Source organism: Myotis nattereri (assembly GCF_964212035.1).
Source record: "Myotis nattereri genome assembly, chromosome: 21".
NCBI lineage: Eukaryota > Metazoa > Chordata > Mammalia > Chiroptera > Vespertilionidae > Myotis > Myotis nattereri.
Genome location: NC_138097.1, coordinates 11,003,511 through 11,017,670, shown reverse-complemented (window position 1 = coordinate 11,017,670; position 14,160 = coordinate 11,003,511). Strand labels below are relative to the sequence as shown.

The 14,160-nt window shown below is 55.6% G+C and overlaps 1 protein-coding gene across 1 annotated transcript in view; it reads right to left on the bottom strand.

Annotated features, from left to right (window-relative positions):
• Positions 1–14,160, bottom strand: part of CRTC3 (CREB regulated transcription coactivator 3) — a gene marked incomplete at its 5' end in the record, with an annotated part of 1,283,408 nt that overhangs the window by 265,236 nt on the left and 1,004,012 nt on the right. The window lies entirely within an intron of this gene.

Sequence of the window (14,160 nt, the reverse complement as noted above, 5' to 3'; positions counted from 1 at the left end):
GGAGCATCCTGGGAGAAGGCCGGTGGGGGGCCTGGAGCACCCCCCTCCCATGTGTCCGCCCACCCGGGAGCCTCCCTCTGAGATGTCACATGAATTCAGCGGTGACAAAAGCCGGGGGCAGAGGCGGGAACGCAGCACAGCTGCAGGGACGAGGTGGGAGGGAGGCGGCCAGCCAGGGATCTTCCCAACCCCAGCCGCCCCTAAATTCACGATAGAGCATCGGCCTGCGGATTGCAAGGTCCCGGGTTCGATTCCGGCCGCCGGGATGGACACAGGTCTTGTCAGGAGAGAGGACGCTGGCACCCCACACCTCCAGGGCTCCCTGAGGTTAGAGCACCTCAGGCAGGTCTCGGAGGCAGGCAGGGCAGGGCTGGCATCCCCGGGGCCCATGGGGAACCCGGGGGTGACCTGGGCGTGGAGGTGCGGGCCCTGGGCTGTGATCCACCCTCACCTGTGGTTGAGCGCCACCCGCTCCCGATGCCAGGCCTTCCTCCCGAACTCCAGCCCCACCCTCCCGGGAAGAATGAGGAACAGAATAAAGTTCTCATTTCCATCACATGTGCCGTTTCCTGGTCTAAGTAACATGTCAGGAGAGTGACGAGCTAGAAGCTGCTGATGGCCGTGGCTCCAAGGCAGCCGCCAGCGCCCGCGAAGAGAGCCAACATCAGACATGTTGTGATGTCCAGCCTGTTTGGGGTGCCTAACCCCGCAGTTAATCAGCACTGGAGTTGGGGGGGGGGGCGAGGGCTGTGTGCTCACCCCCAGAGGTGGGGAACCTGGCAATTAAAGGGAAAGACACCCTCTCCTTTCTGGGGGATGGTGGTGAGGTGTGAGGATGCCTGGAGGATGCAGGGACCCGGGCAGAGTCCCCAGGAAATCAGTCTAGTTACTTTGAATTCAGACACATAGTGGGCCCGAGCCAGGCTGGCTCAGTGGATAGAGCGTCGGCCTGCGGATGGAAGGGTCCTGGGTTCGATTCCGGTCAAGGGCACATACCTGGGTTGCAGGCTCCTCCCTGGCCCCAGGCCCTGGTTGGGGCCCATGCAGGAGTCAACCAATCGATGTGTTTCTCTCACATCAGTGTTTCTCTCTGTCTATCCCTCTCTCTGAACATCAATGGGAAAATATCCTCTCCCCTGGGTCGGCAGCTAAAGTCTGCAGCTTGTTTGCAAGCGTGTTTCAAGCATATGGTACCAGCCCGACTGGCGTGGCTCCGTGGCTGAGCGTCGACCTATGAACCAGGAGGTCACGGTTCGATTCCCAGTCAGGGCACATGCCCGGGTTGCGGGCTCGATCTCCAGTGTGAGACTTGCAGGAGGCAGCCGATCCATGATTCTCTCTCATCATTGATGTTTCTCTCTCTCTCCCCCTCTCCCTTCCTTTCTGAAATCAATAAATACATATATATATTTTAAAAAGCATATGGCACCTTAGGAATAAGGGAGTCTGGGCCCCGGCTGCTGCTCACACTGACCAATTGGACTCGTCCGAGTTCTTCACGTCGATGGCACCTGTGATGTCAGGCACCACCGCCGGAATTCGGGGCTCAGGCATTCCCGCAGCCGCCCCGCCCGCCTGGAGCCCCTGTGCAGCGGGGCTGTGTTCTGGGATTCAGGACCTGCCAGGGCCCAGGAGGAGGCTTGGAGGTCGGGCCATGGGGGCGGGCAGTGTGCCCTGCTCCGTGATGGGACTGCGCCCGGGTTCTGGGTGGAGGAAAACCTTCCGATCTCTTGCCACAGAAGCCTCTGAGGCCACAGGCTCTTTTTTTTTTTTTTTTTTTAATTATTGATTTCAGAGAGGAAGGGAGAAGGAGAGAGAGAAACATCAATGATGAGAGAGAATCATGGATCGGCTGCCTCCTGCACACCCCCCACTGGGGATCGAGCCCGCAACCCGGGTATGTGCCCTTGACTGGAATCGAACCCAGGACCCTTCAGTCCGCTGGCCGATGCTCTATCCACTGAGCCACACCAGCCAGGGCCTGGCCGCAGGCTCTTGATCTCCTGATCTCTGCCCCCTGAGGATCAGTAAATTAATCCACTGAAGAGGCCTGGTTGTGTTTATCTCACTCCTCACACGCCCCCTGCCCACGCCTAGTCCCCTTTGTACATACCCCCCGGGGCCTGAGAGATCGGACAAGACTAAAACCCACAGAGGGGTCAGAGGGGAGCGCCTGGCAATTAACCCCACATCCTGAGCCGGGTGGGGTCAGGGGTCACTGGGGCGGGGGAAGGAGCTGGCCACCAGCTGCCACGCCCAGGAGGAGGCCTCCAGGGGCACCCACAGGTGGGGTTCCGGCCAGGTCGTCCCCCCCATTCCCCCCCCCCCCCCCCCCGCAGCTGGGCAGAGAGAGGGCAGGAAGTTCTTGCTCCGGCCCCACCCCCCTGCACCAGCCCCCAGACCCCTGAGAAGGAGCCTCTTTGCTTTGCTCCAGCACCATGGCCAGGGCCCACCCTGCTCCTGGGGGGTGGGGTGGGGGGCTCTTCCTGGGGTGGGACCCTGCCCCCCCATCTCTGAGCAGCAGCTGATTCTCCATCCCTCCCCGCGCTCTGCTTCTGGAGGAGAATAACCTGCGATCATTTTTTTTCTTCTTCTTTCTGGCAATTAATGGCCTCCTGAAATAGCAAAAATTGCGGCCTGTAATTAAGATCTTGCTTTTTAAATGATTAATCATTGTAACCCCTTTGAGCAGCATCCTCGTTGCCACTCTTCGCACATTGAAATGCAGATCGCTGGCAAAGGGAGGGAGGCGCTCCCAAGCCACGGAGGAGCAATTAAACCTTCCCAGCTGTCACTTGTCCCCGGCTGGCTGCCTCCTGGCCTGTCCAGACGCCGCCAACACCGCCACCGCCACCGTGGAGAGCGCACCGCGGGGTCCCTGTTCTACGCCACATGCACCAGTGGCCTGGCCGGGAGGGAGGGTGGGGGTGGGGGGTTCCGGCAGGTCTGCCTCCCAAGCCGACCCTGGCCCCTGGCTCTCAGAAGCTTCTGGGAACGCAGATAACATTGTTGAGCGCTTTCTGTCTCTTAAAAAAAAAAAAAAATCATTGATTTCAGAGAAGAAGGGAGAGGGGGAGGGAGAGAAACATCAATGATGAGAGAGAATCATGGATCGGCTGCCTCCTGCACGCCCCCTGCTGGGGACCGAGCTCACAACCAGGGCATGTGCCCTTGGCCGGAATCGAACCCGGGACCCTTCACTTCACAGGCCGACACTCCATCCACTGAGCCCAACCGGCCAGGGCTGTTGAGCACTTTCTTTCGTGTGTGTGTGTGTGTGTGTGTGTGTGCATATGTGTATATATATGTGTGTGCATGTGTGTATATATGAGTGCATGTGTGTATATATGTGTATGTGTGTATATATGTGTGTATATATATGTGTGTATGTGTGTATGTGTGTATGTGCGTGTGTGTATATATATGTGTATATGTGTATGTGTGCATGTGTGCGTATGTGTGTGTATGTATGTGTATGTATATATATGTGTGTATGTATATGTGTGTATGTGTGTGTATAGGTGTGTATGGGTGTGTGTGTATGTGTGTGTATATGTGTATATGTGTGTGTGTGTGCGTGTATGTGTGTGTATGTGTGTGTATGTGTGTGTGTGTGTGTGTTGAGCACTTGCTACACGCCCGGCACTTTAGCGATCGGATCTCTTCCAGTGTTCCCAGCAGCCACGGGCGAGAAGTGTGAGGGAGCCTTGTTTCTCCGAAGGGGTGGGTGGGTGGGAGGCTCCAATTCGCCGAATGAGTGAGCAGGTTTCCAACAAGGTTGGGCTGATCCCAAACCGAGACCCCCGCTGACTCTCCTCCGTGGTGGGTGGGAGGCCCCGGGCGGGCATATGTACACGCAGTTCCTCCCCAGCCTGCAGCGCGCCCTCTGGGCTGCTCGCCTGTCAGCCACCCTTGCAAACAAGGGCCGGCATTTACCAGCCCCCAGAAGTGTTTTCCAAGCTTCTCCTCCCTTTGAGGCAGACATGGACTGGCAACGTGACTTTGGAAGGAAACATCGTTAGAGCTAGGAGGGGAGGGACTGTGTCCCCAGTTTGGCTCAGGGGATAGAGTGTCGGCCTGAGGACCGAAGGGACCCGGGTTCGAATCCGTCAAGGGCACGTATCTCGGTTGCAGGCTCCTTCCTGGCCCGGGCCCTGGTCGGGGTGCGTGCAAGAGGCAACCAATCGATGTGTTTCTCTCACACAGATATTTCTCTCTGTCTTTCCCTCTCTCTTTCCCTCTCTCTAAAAATCAATGGAGAAATATCTTCGGGTGAAGATTTAAGAGAAAGAGAGAGAGAGAGAGAGAGAGAGAGAGAGAGACAGACAGACACTGGGGCCCAGAGGTTAGGGAACTTGGCCAAGAGGACATATCACATACACAGCCCTGAGCGGGAGGCTGGCCAATCTTGGCTGCTCACGTTTTCGTCGAATGAGCAAACCCAGGCTGACACACGTCTGCCCTCAGGGCCCTGCTCTGCGTGTTTCGGAGGGGTTTGTGTTTGTGTTCGAGGGGTGGCGGCGGTCGCAGGGATACCCCCTTAGAAACTGTTCCAGAGGAAGAGGCAGGAGGGAGAATGGACTCGGGCGTGAGCAGGCCGCCCTGTGTGCGTGTGCCAGGTCCCTGCACAGGGGCCCAGGGCTGGGAAGGCTGAAAGGCCGTGCACTGCCGGCCAAGCCACGGTGTGTGCAACCAGCCAGGCAGGGACACGCCCTCGCTAAGAGCCTATACGCCGTGCCCTGGGGGTGGGAGGCGGCACCTGCCCCACCATGGACCGTTTTGGCAACTTATCACCATGTCATGCCCTAGCCCAGTGGTTGGCAAACCGCGGCTCGAGAGCCACCTGCGGCTCTTTGGCCCCTTGAGTGTGGCTCTTCCACAAAATACCACGTGCGGGCGCGCACGTACAGTGCGAAGTTGACTTAAAACTTTAAAGTTTATTAAGTTAATTCTAGGGAACGTTGTGGAGTGAAAGAAGATGTAGTGTCGAGGATGGAGAAAGGTGTGTGGAGATGGTGTGGACATACAGAGAGGATGAACGGAAGGAGACAGAGAAACAAGTACACAAGACGCGTGTGGATGGGAGAGTTGGAAGGGGTCGACCTCAGCGAATGTACCTCCATCAGATGGAGGACGTTTTTAGCAAAAGCCAGCTTAGGAGTTCCCTAATGAAGTTAATAACAATGTACCTACCTGTATAGTTTAAGTTTAAAAAATGTGGCTCTCAAAAGGAATTTCAATCGTTGTACTGTTGATATTTGGCTCTGTTGACTAATGAGTTTGCTCAGTGGATAGAGCGACGGCCTGCGGACTGAAGGGTCCCGGGTTCGATTCCGCTCAAGGGCGCATACCGGTTGCAGCCACGTGCGGGAGGCAACCAGTCGATGTGTCTCTCTCACATCGATGTTTCTCTCTTTCTCTCCCCTTCCTTTCCACTCCCTTTAAAAATCAATGGAAAAATATCCTCGGATGAGGATTAACAAAAAACAAACACACAAGCAAACAAACAAAACAAAAGTCACCAATGCCCCTGGGTTTGTCTCAGCAATCCCCCTCCTGGGAATGTATCCGACAGATACACTCACACTGTTGAGAACTGACTTCTGTTCACGGTTAGTTTGTAAAAGCCAAAGGTTGTGCCCGCTCCGGTTTGGCTCAGTGGACAGAGCATCGGCCTGTGGACCGAAGGGTCCCGGGTTCAATTCCGGTCAAGGGCACGTACCTCGGTTGCGGGCTTCTTCCCGTCCTGGGCCCTGGTCGGGGTGCGTGCAGGAGGCAACCAATCCATGTGTCTCTCTCACATCGATGTTTCTTCTGTCTCTCCCTCTCTCTTGCACTCCCTCTAAAAATCAATGGAAAAATATCCTTGGGTGAGAATTAAAAAAAAAAAAAAAAAGGCAAAGGTTGAAACAATACTATGAAGCTGAATAAAAGGAGGGAGAAATCAGATCTCACATTTGCACTGGCTTGTTGATGTATGAAGACATTCTACCGCGGTTCTCAACCTGTGGGTCGCGACCCCTTTGGCGGTCGAACGACCCTTTCACAGGGGTCTCCTAAGACCATCCTGCCTATCAGATATTGACATGACGATTCATCACAGTAGCAACATGACAGTGATGAAGTAGCCACGAAAATAATGTTATGGTGGGGTCACCACATGAGGAACTGTATTTAAAGGGCCAGAAGGTTGAGAACCACTGATCTAGAAGGATACCTGAGAGATGGGGAAGAGTTATTGTCTTTTTAGGGAGTCGTGAGAACAGATGGGGGACACGGACAGGAAGGAGACCTCCCTGCCGATGTGACTTTCATCCTGGGTGAAAGTATTAGCTATTCAGACAAGTTAAACACCGACGATCTTTCTTTTTTTTTTTTTTAAATATATTTTATTGATTTTTTTACAGAGAGGAAGGGAGAGAGATAGAGAGTCAGAAACATCAATGAGAGAGAAACATCGATCAGCTGCCTCCTGCACACCCCCTACTGGGGATGTGCCCACAACCAAGGTACATGCCCTTGACCAGAATCGAACCTGGGACCCTTCAGTCCGCAGGCCGACGCTCTATCCACTGAGCCACACCGGTCAGGGTGACCCCAGGCTCTTGTAATGCCGTCCCCTCAACACGCTCACCCACGCCTTCAGGAGAAAGCGCCAGTGACCCCTGACCCCGGCCACCCTGGCACCACACAGGCCTGGGAGGGAGGCCTGGCTGAGGCGGGGACTGTGGCTCCCATGGCTCCCAGATGGCCTTCCTCCCCACCGCCCCCCCGCCGGGCCTTGCCTGGAGGAGAAGGGAGGGGAACCCCCCCCCACCCCGCATTCCAGGACAGGAGTAGGAGGGGGGTCAGGCCCCCCAGCCGGTTCCCATCCTCCCCAGGAGGGATGAATGCAGGGCCGCTCAGCAGAGTCACAATCGCCAAATGAGGCCGGGAAACACCTCCCGGCTGAAGGGGGGCGTCTGGAGCAGCAGACATCTTCATTCACAGGGTCTGCAGCTCCGTCTGGAGGCGCACAAAGCGCCCGCGCTCAGCCGGCCGGGCAGCCTTTATGTCGTCCCCCTTTCATCTGGCAGCCAAAGTGTACAGGCCCCCGGCGCCTCCCATCCCAGGGCCCCCACAGAGGCAGCGCGGCACGCAGCGGCCTCCTGGGGGGCTTTACCTCCCGGGGAGACGGGGGTGCCTAACCCAGCGCCAGCCCCTCCCCTCCTGCCAGCCTGGCTGGGACAGCCGCTGGGGGTGGGGGGGTGGGGTCCCGGCTCACCCAGAGACAGGGTGGCCCCAGGCAGTCAGGTCTGAGCGGGTGGGTGCACCTGAGGCAGAAGAAGAGGGAAGCTTGCCCTGGCCGGTGTGGCTAAGTGGATAGAGCGTCGGCCTGTGGACTGAAGGGTCCCGGGTTCGAGTCCAGTCAAGGGCACATGCCTGGATTTCGGGCTTGGTCCCCAGGAGGGGGCATGCAGTAGGCAGCCCATCGTTGATTCTCTCTCACCATTGATGTTTCTAACTCTCTCCCTCTTCCTTCTTTTCTGAAATCACTAAAAATATATTTTTTTAAAAGTAGGAAAAGAAAGAAAAATAGTGTACAGCCCTGGCTGGTGTGGCTCAGTGGATAGAGCGTCGGCCTGCGGACTGAAGAGTCCCGGGTTCGATTCTGGTCAAGGGCCCATGCCCGGGGTTGCGGGCTCGATCACGTACAGCAGGCAGCTGATCAATGAGTCTCATCATTGATGTTTCTATTTCTCTCCCCGTCTCCCTTCCTTTCTCTCTAAAAATCAATAAAAAATATTTTTAAAAAAATAGTGTACAGCCCTGACTGGTGTGGCTCTGTTGGTTGGAGCATCGTCTGATACTCCAAGGTTCAAGTTCAATCCCCGGTCAGGGCACATACAAGAATCCACCAATGAATGCATAAAAAAGTGGAACAACAAGTTTCTCTCTCTCTCTCATCAAAAAAAGCAATAAAAAAAGAAATAAGACTATCCCAAGAAGAATAAGGTGATCATATGCCTGACCCTTTGCAATTATGTTGTTAGTTTCATAAAATTCTCCCGCAATTGTTATATCTAGGATCATAACAAAGCCGGCCTAAATTATATGTAATTATGTGAATTATACCTAAAACCCCGCCGCGTTTCAGTATTTGATGGGAAGACTCGATACTGTCAAGATGTCAATCCTTTCTAAATTAAAACACCCAGTTGACGCCGTGCCGTTGAGACGGAATTCAGATGCCGATTCTAAAGTTCATTGGGAAGAGCAAACGTGAAAAGTTAACCAAGAACATTTTGAGCGGGAAGACGTGTTCTCAGGAGGCGCAAACACACAAATAAAAGGACGTATTGCCCTGGCTGGTTTGGCTCAGCGGATAGAGCATTGGCCTGCGGACTAATGGTTTCCAGGTTCGATTCCAGCCAAGGGCACCTGCCCCGGTTGCAGGCTAGTTCCCCGCAGTAGTGGATGTGCAGGAGGCAGCCGATGATTCTATCTCATCATTGATGTTTCTATCTTTCTCCTTTCCTCTCTGAAATCAGTAAACAGTATATATATTAAAATAAAGGACATTTTTTTTAACTTTTTTTAAATTTTTTATATATTTTTTTTAATTGATTTTTTTACAGAGAGGAAAGGAGAGAGATAGAGAGTCAGAAACATCGATGAGAGAGAAACATCGATCAGCTGCCTCCTGCACATCTCCTACTGGGGATGTGCCCGCAACCTAGGTACATGCCCTTGACCGGAATCGAACCTGGGACCTTTCAGTCCGCAGGCCGACGGTCTATCCACTGAGCCAAACCGGCTTCGGCAGAAAGGACATATTATAGCACATGTTTTTGTTGCTGTTTGTTTTTTAAATATTTTTAATTGATTTTAGAAAGAGAGAAAGGGAGAGAGGGTGAGAAACATCGATGTGAGAGAGAAACATGCATCCGTTGCTTCCTGTAACCGGGACTGAACCCAGAACCTGGGCATGTGTCCAGACTGAGAATTGAACCGGCGACCTTTCGGTGCACAGGGACCAACTGAGCCTCATCGGCCAGGGCTGTAGCGCAGGTTTTAATGACACGGAATTGGAAACACCCTGAAGTTCCCTCCCCAGGGGAATTGTTAAGTAACACAGAGGGATGGGTCTCAAACTGGAGCCAGCACAGGGGGCTGGGGAGGAAGGACTCCAGGATTCTGCGTTTTTAAGAAGTTGCCAAGTGATGGCGGTGCGGCTGGTCCGGACTACACTTTGCGAACCACTGATTTAGAGCAAGCATGTCAAACTCCAAGGCTAACACGGGCCAAACAAACAAGGTTTACGTTTACGTGGGCCCCCAAAAAACACAAACTTCAATTCTCTCTTTTTTTAAAAATATATTTTATTGATTTTTAAAAAAATATATTTTATTGATGTTTTACAGAGAGGAAGGGAGAGGGATAGAGAGCCAGAAACATCGATGGGAGAGAAACATCGATCAGCTGCCTCCTGCACACCTCCTACTGGGGATGTGCCCACAACCAAGGTACATGCCCCAGACCGGCATTGAACCCGGGACCCTTCAGTCTGCAGGCCGACGCTCTATCCACTGAACCAAACCGGCTAGAGCTTCAATTTTCATAGAAATTTAGGTTTATTTAGAAAAGTATAGCATAAAATAGAACAAGAGCAATGATAAAATTCGTGTTTTCTTACATACCGTTATATTGGCTGGGCCGCAAAAATATTCGTTGTGGGCTGCATGCGGCCCGCGGGCCGAGAGTTTGACATGCTTGATTTAGAGATTCTGTTAGCAAATACTCTGAAGCCGATCCCAGGACAAAGCGGATGAGCTGCAAAACCACAGCGTGCAGCCCTGAGGGTCCCCTCCCCGGGCCATCTGCATCCTCCGTGCCTCATGCACCCCGGGGCGGACTGTCAGCTCTGCTCGGAGGAAGGGACTGACTCATGATGGGCGGAGGATCCGATAGAGCTGGATTCCTACTTCTGCTTCTCGCCAACTGGCTGTGTGTCCTTGAGCAAGTCGCCGAGCCTCTCTGGGCCTCACTTTCTCCATCTGCGCAATGGGAAGCCCAGTTCCCACCTCCCAGGGCTGCTGTCCAGCTTCGCGAGCTGCTGGCTGTGTACAAAGGACAGAGTCGCGTGGCTGGGCCTGGTGCCTGTGGGGAGGTCAGGAGCCTGGAGAGAACTTTCTCGAATCCCGAGTCCCCACGGGCTGTGGCTCTTCCCCCCAGGACCTTGTCACTCTGGTACCTCCCGGGCTGCTCCCACCCTGTCCCAGCCTCAGCCCGGCCCACGTGGGCCCAGGCACGGGGACAGAGAGCTGCCCACTTCACCCTGAAGGAGGCTGGCAGCCACCGCTCTGGTCTCTCTTGGGGTCCTTGCTTCCTTCCCCATCCTTCATCTTTTTTTGTTGTTGTTAAATCTCACCAGAGGATATTTTTCCATTGATTTTAAGAGAGAGTGGGAGGGAGGGGAAAAGAGAGAGAGAAAGAGAGAGAGAGAGAAATATCGATGTGTCCCACATCGACTGGTTGCCTCCCACACAAGGCCCAACCAGGGCTGGGGATGGAGCCTGCAACCGAGGTACATGCCCTTGACCGGACCCGAACCTGGACCCTTCTGTCCACAGGCCGACGCTCTGTCCACGGAGCCAAACCGGCCAGGGTCCCCGTCCTTTGTCTTAATAGGCCCTATAAGGACATCCCAGAGCACACCCCCCAGCTGGAACTTTCTGGAATGCTTGGGGAAAAGCCCCACACTGGGGGGAGGATTCCCAAGGCCCCGGGCGCCCGCACCCTTGGCACCTGCACCCCCAGCCAGCCCACTCCGGGGAGAAAGGTCCCGGTACCTCCCGTTTTCCCAGCCTGGAGGCCTGCGGTTCCCACATTATCACATGAATGGAGCACAAGCCCCCTGTCCACTCGAGCAAACAATTTGGCTAGCAAATTGACATAATTACGAGAGACAGAGGGGGGAGAGCGCCCCCCGCCCGGGGCCCCCCAGCAGGCGGCTCCCCGCAGCGCTCCTCCCGGCCTTTGTGGGCCGGGCGCCCCAGCCGATGAGCAGTCTTGTGGCCTTTTCAAGAGCCCTAAGTGATGGGCCCCCTTAATCTGATTACAATTTGCAGAGCCCTTCCAGCCGGCGCTAAAGGGCCGCTCTCAAGCACCATGGTGTGTGCACAAGAGCACACACACACACACACACACACACACACACACACGGCACCCACTCAGCCAGCAGGTGGAGGCCTGCCTCTTTCCTCCACACGCCTGGGACTTCTAAGCAGCCCCCGTCGCTGCCCTAAGGCCCGCGCCCCTCAAGACGGGGTCCTAGCCCAGCCGGTGTGGCTCAGTGGTTGAGCGTCGACCCAGGAACCAAGAGGTCACAGGTTCCATCCCCGTTCAGGGCACAGGTCCCAGTAGGGGGCGCGCAGGAGGCAGCCGATGTTTCTCTCTCATCCGTGTTTCTATCCCTCCATCCCTCTCCCTCTCTATCTAAAAAAAAATCAATAAAAACATTTTTTTTTAAATATATATTTTATTGATTTTTTACAGAGAGGAAGGGAGAGAGATAGAGAGTCAGAAACATCGATGAGAGAGAAACATCGATCAGCTGCCTCCCGCACATCTCCTACTGGGGATGTGCCCGCAACCCAGGTACATGCCCTTGACCGGAACCGAACCCGGGACCCTTCAGTCTGCAGGCCGACGCTCTATCCACTGAGCCAAACCGGTTTCGGCAATAAAAACATTTTTTAAAAAGGGAGGCTTTAAACCTCAGATACAGGCAGGGGCTGACGCCGCCCCTCGCACCCTGGGTCACCCACGGAGGGAGACACACCACCCAGGCCAGGGGCCCTGGGGCGCACTTACACCCCTGGGCACACCTCCCCGCCTCCCAGGCCTCCTCAGGGCTGCCCCCCTCAACACCCCAGCGCCCCCCCCCCCAGCAGCCCTCTCCCCACAGCAGCCTTATTTCAGGGGCCTCTCTGGCGGCAGCTCCCAGGGGATTAGGCCCGGCAGGTGGCCTGTCCTAGACAGGGCTCAGGCTGCTGGGACCAGCCCCCCTGGGAACGCACACAAGGGCGTCCACGGCCCCCCCCCGCCTCCTCATCCACTTTGGAGCTCTTAATCCCCAGGATCAGCCGCAGTGCCCTGTTTCCCATCCTCGCTTCTGGGGCGCAGGCCCCGGCCCGGCCCCCACACCCCGAATGGAGGCCTTCAGCTCCGGATGAGAGTGGGGTGGGGGCAGAGCTGGGGCAACGCACAGGGGGGCAGAAGAGGGGGCTGTGCCCTTGTTAGCTAAGCACCCCCACCCCAGTGACCCCAGCCCGACCTGGGTGTGTATGATGCTTCCCCACGGGGGGGCTGGGAGGTGAGGGCACAGGCAGGGCAGGCACCCAGCGTGGCACCCAGCGCATCCTTTGAGTGGGCAACGGAGGGGACTTGGGGGACAGCCGACAAACACGCACATGGGGGGCAGTCTGGGGGTGCCCCCTGCAGCCCTGCGGGCAACTCCAGGCTCAGCAATGCTCCGTGAGGCCCTTCACAGCTGCTTTGCCAAGACAAGCTTCCCAGTTGCCAGCATTTTAAAGACTTCATCCCCCACCCTGGCCGGGGTGACTCAGTGGTTGAGCGTGGACCTATGAACCAGGGGGTCACGGTTGCTGGCTTGATCCCCAGTAGGGGGCGTGCAGGAGGCAGCCCATCAGCGATTCTCTCTCATCATGGATGTTTCTACCTCTCTCTCCCTCTCCCTCTCTGAAATCAATTAAAATATTTTATTTTTATTTTTATTTTTTAAAAAAATATATTTTATTGATTTTTTACAGAGAGGAAGGGAGAGAGATAGTCAGAAACATCGATGAGAGAGAAACATCGATCAGCCGCCTCCTGCACACTCCCTACTGGGGATGTGCCCGCAACCCAGGTACATGCCCTTGACCGGAATCGAACCTGGGACCCTTCAGTCCGCAGGCCGACGCTCTATCCACCGAGCCAAACTGGTTTCGGCAATTAAAATATTTTTAAAAATAAATGAATAAAGACCTCACCCCCGATCACGTGGCCCGTAGAGAGTCTGGGCAACAGGGTGAGCCCAGATCAGTCTCAACATAGAGGGGAGGTGACTGCTGGTCCTTCCCTGGGTGCGCTCCCTGCATGGCCCCCAGACTCAGGGCACATAATGGGGGGAAGGCCCCCCCTCCCCCGCCCCGCAGCCTGGTCTGAGGTTGAGCCTCGTGCTGCCGTCAGGGAGACTGCTGGCTGCCCTGGCATGCGGGCTGGGGGCACCTCCTCCCCCCTGCACCCCTCCTCTCCCCCTGGTCCACAGGCCCCTCCTCTGCCCTCCTGGGCGTGCCCGGAGCCCTATCAGCTGAAATCAAAGCGCCGGCCCCTCCCCGGGCGGGCACCCCGCTGCGCCAGGCGCACCTCCTCCTTTGTCATAATGTTTTTCACTCGGCGGAGCAAACTGTCCAATTAGAGCCGGGCCCTCCGGCTTCCATCTTCGCCGACGTTTAATTAACATGCTCCTCTTGGCAGCTGCTGACAAGTTCCAGAAACAGGTTGTGACGGGTTTTTGTCTTCCCCAGCGTGGAAAATGAGGGTGTTCCTCGCCGGAACATGAATAGGTTGCGTTGCGGCTCCCTCCTGTCCTCCCCCTCCTCCTCCTCCCCCTCCTCCTCCTCCTCCTCCTCCTCCTCCTCCTCCTCCTCCTCCTCCTCCACCACCCCTTTGGCAATGGGAGTGAACGCCTGAGTGAGTGTGTGTGTGTGTGTGTGTGTGTGTGTGTGTGTGTGTGAATTGTGATGGGGCAGGGAGGGCGGATTTGCCGGCAAGAGAGACCCTCTCCGCCCTTTTCCCTCAGCCCTTCTTTGGGGTCTTTGCGCCTCGAAAGGATCTGGATTCTGCTTCTTAGTCGCCAGCTGCCACACTTTTGCCTCACCTCTCTTTCCCTCCATTCCCATCCCTGAGCCTCTGCCCATGCTGTCGCTTTGCCAGCCTTCTGGTAAACTCCTATTCAGCCTCCAAAACCCTACTCAAGTGACCCATTCTGGGAAGCCACCGGGGCACAGGAGGCATGGCCGTTTCACATGGGTGTGTTTCTGGCATGGCTAATGTGAAGTAAGAAGGGGCCCTTGAGGAAATACCCAAGCCCCCAAGCTGAGCCTTGCCAGG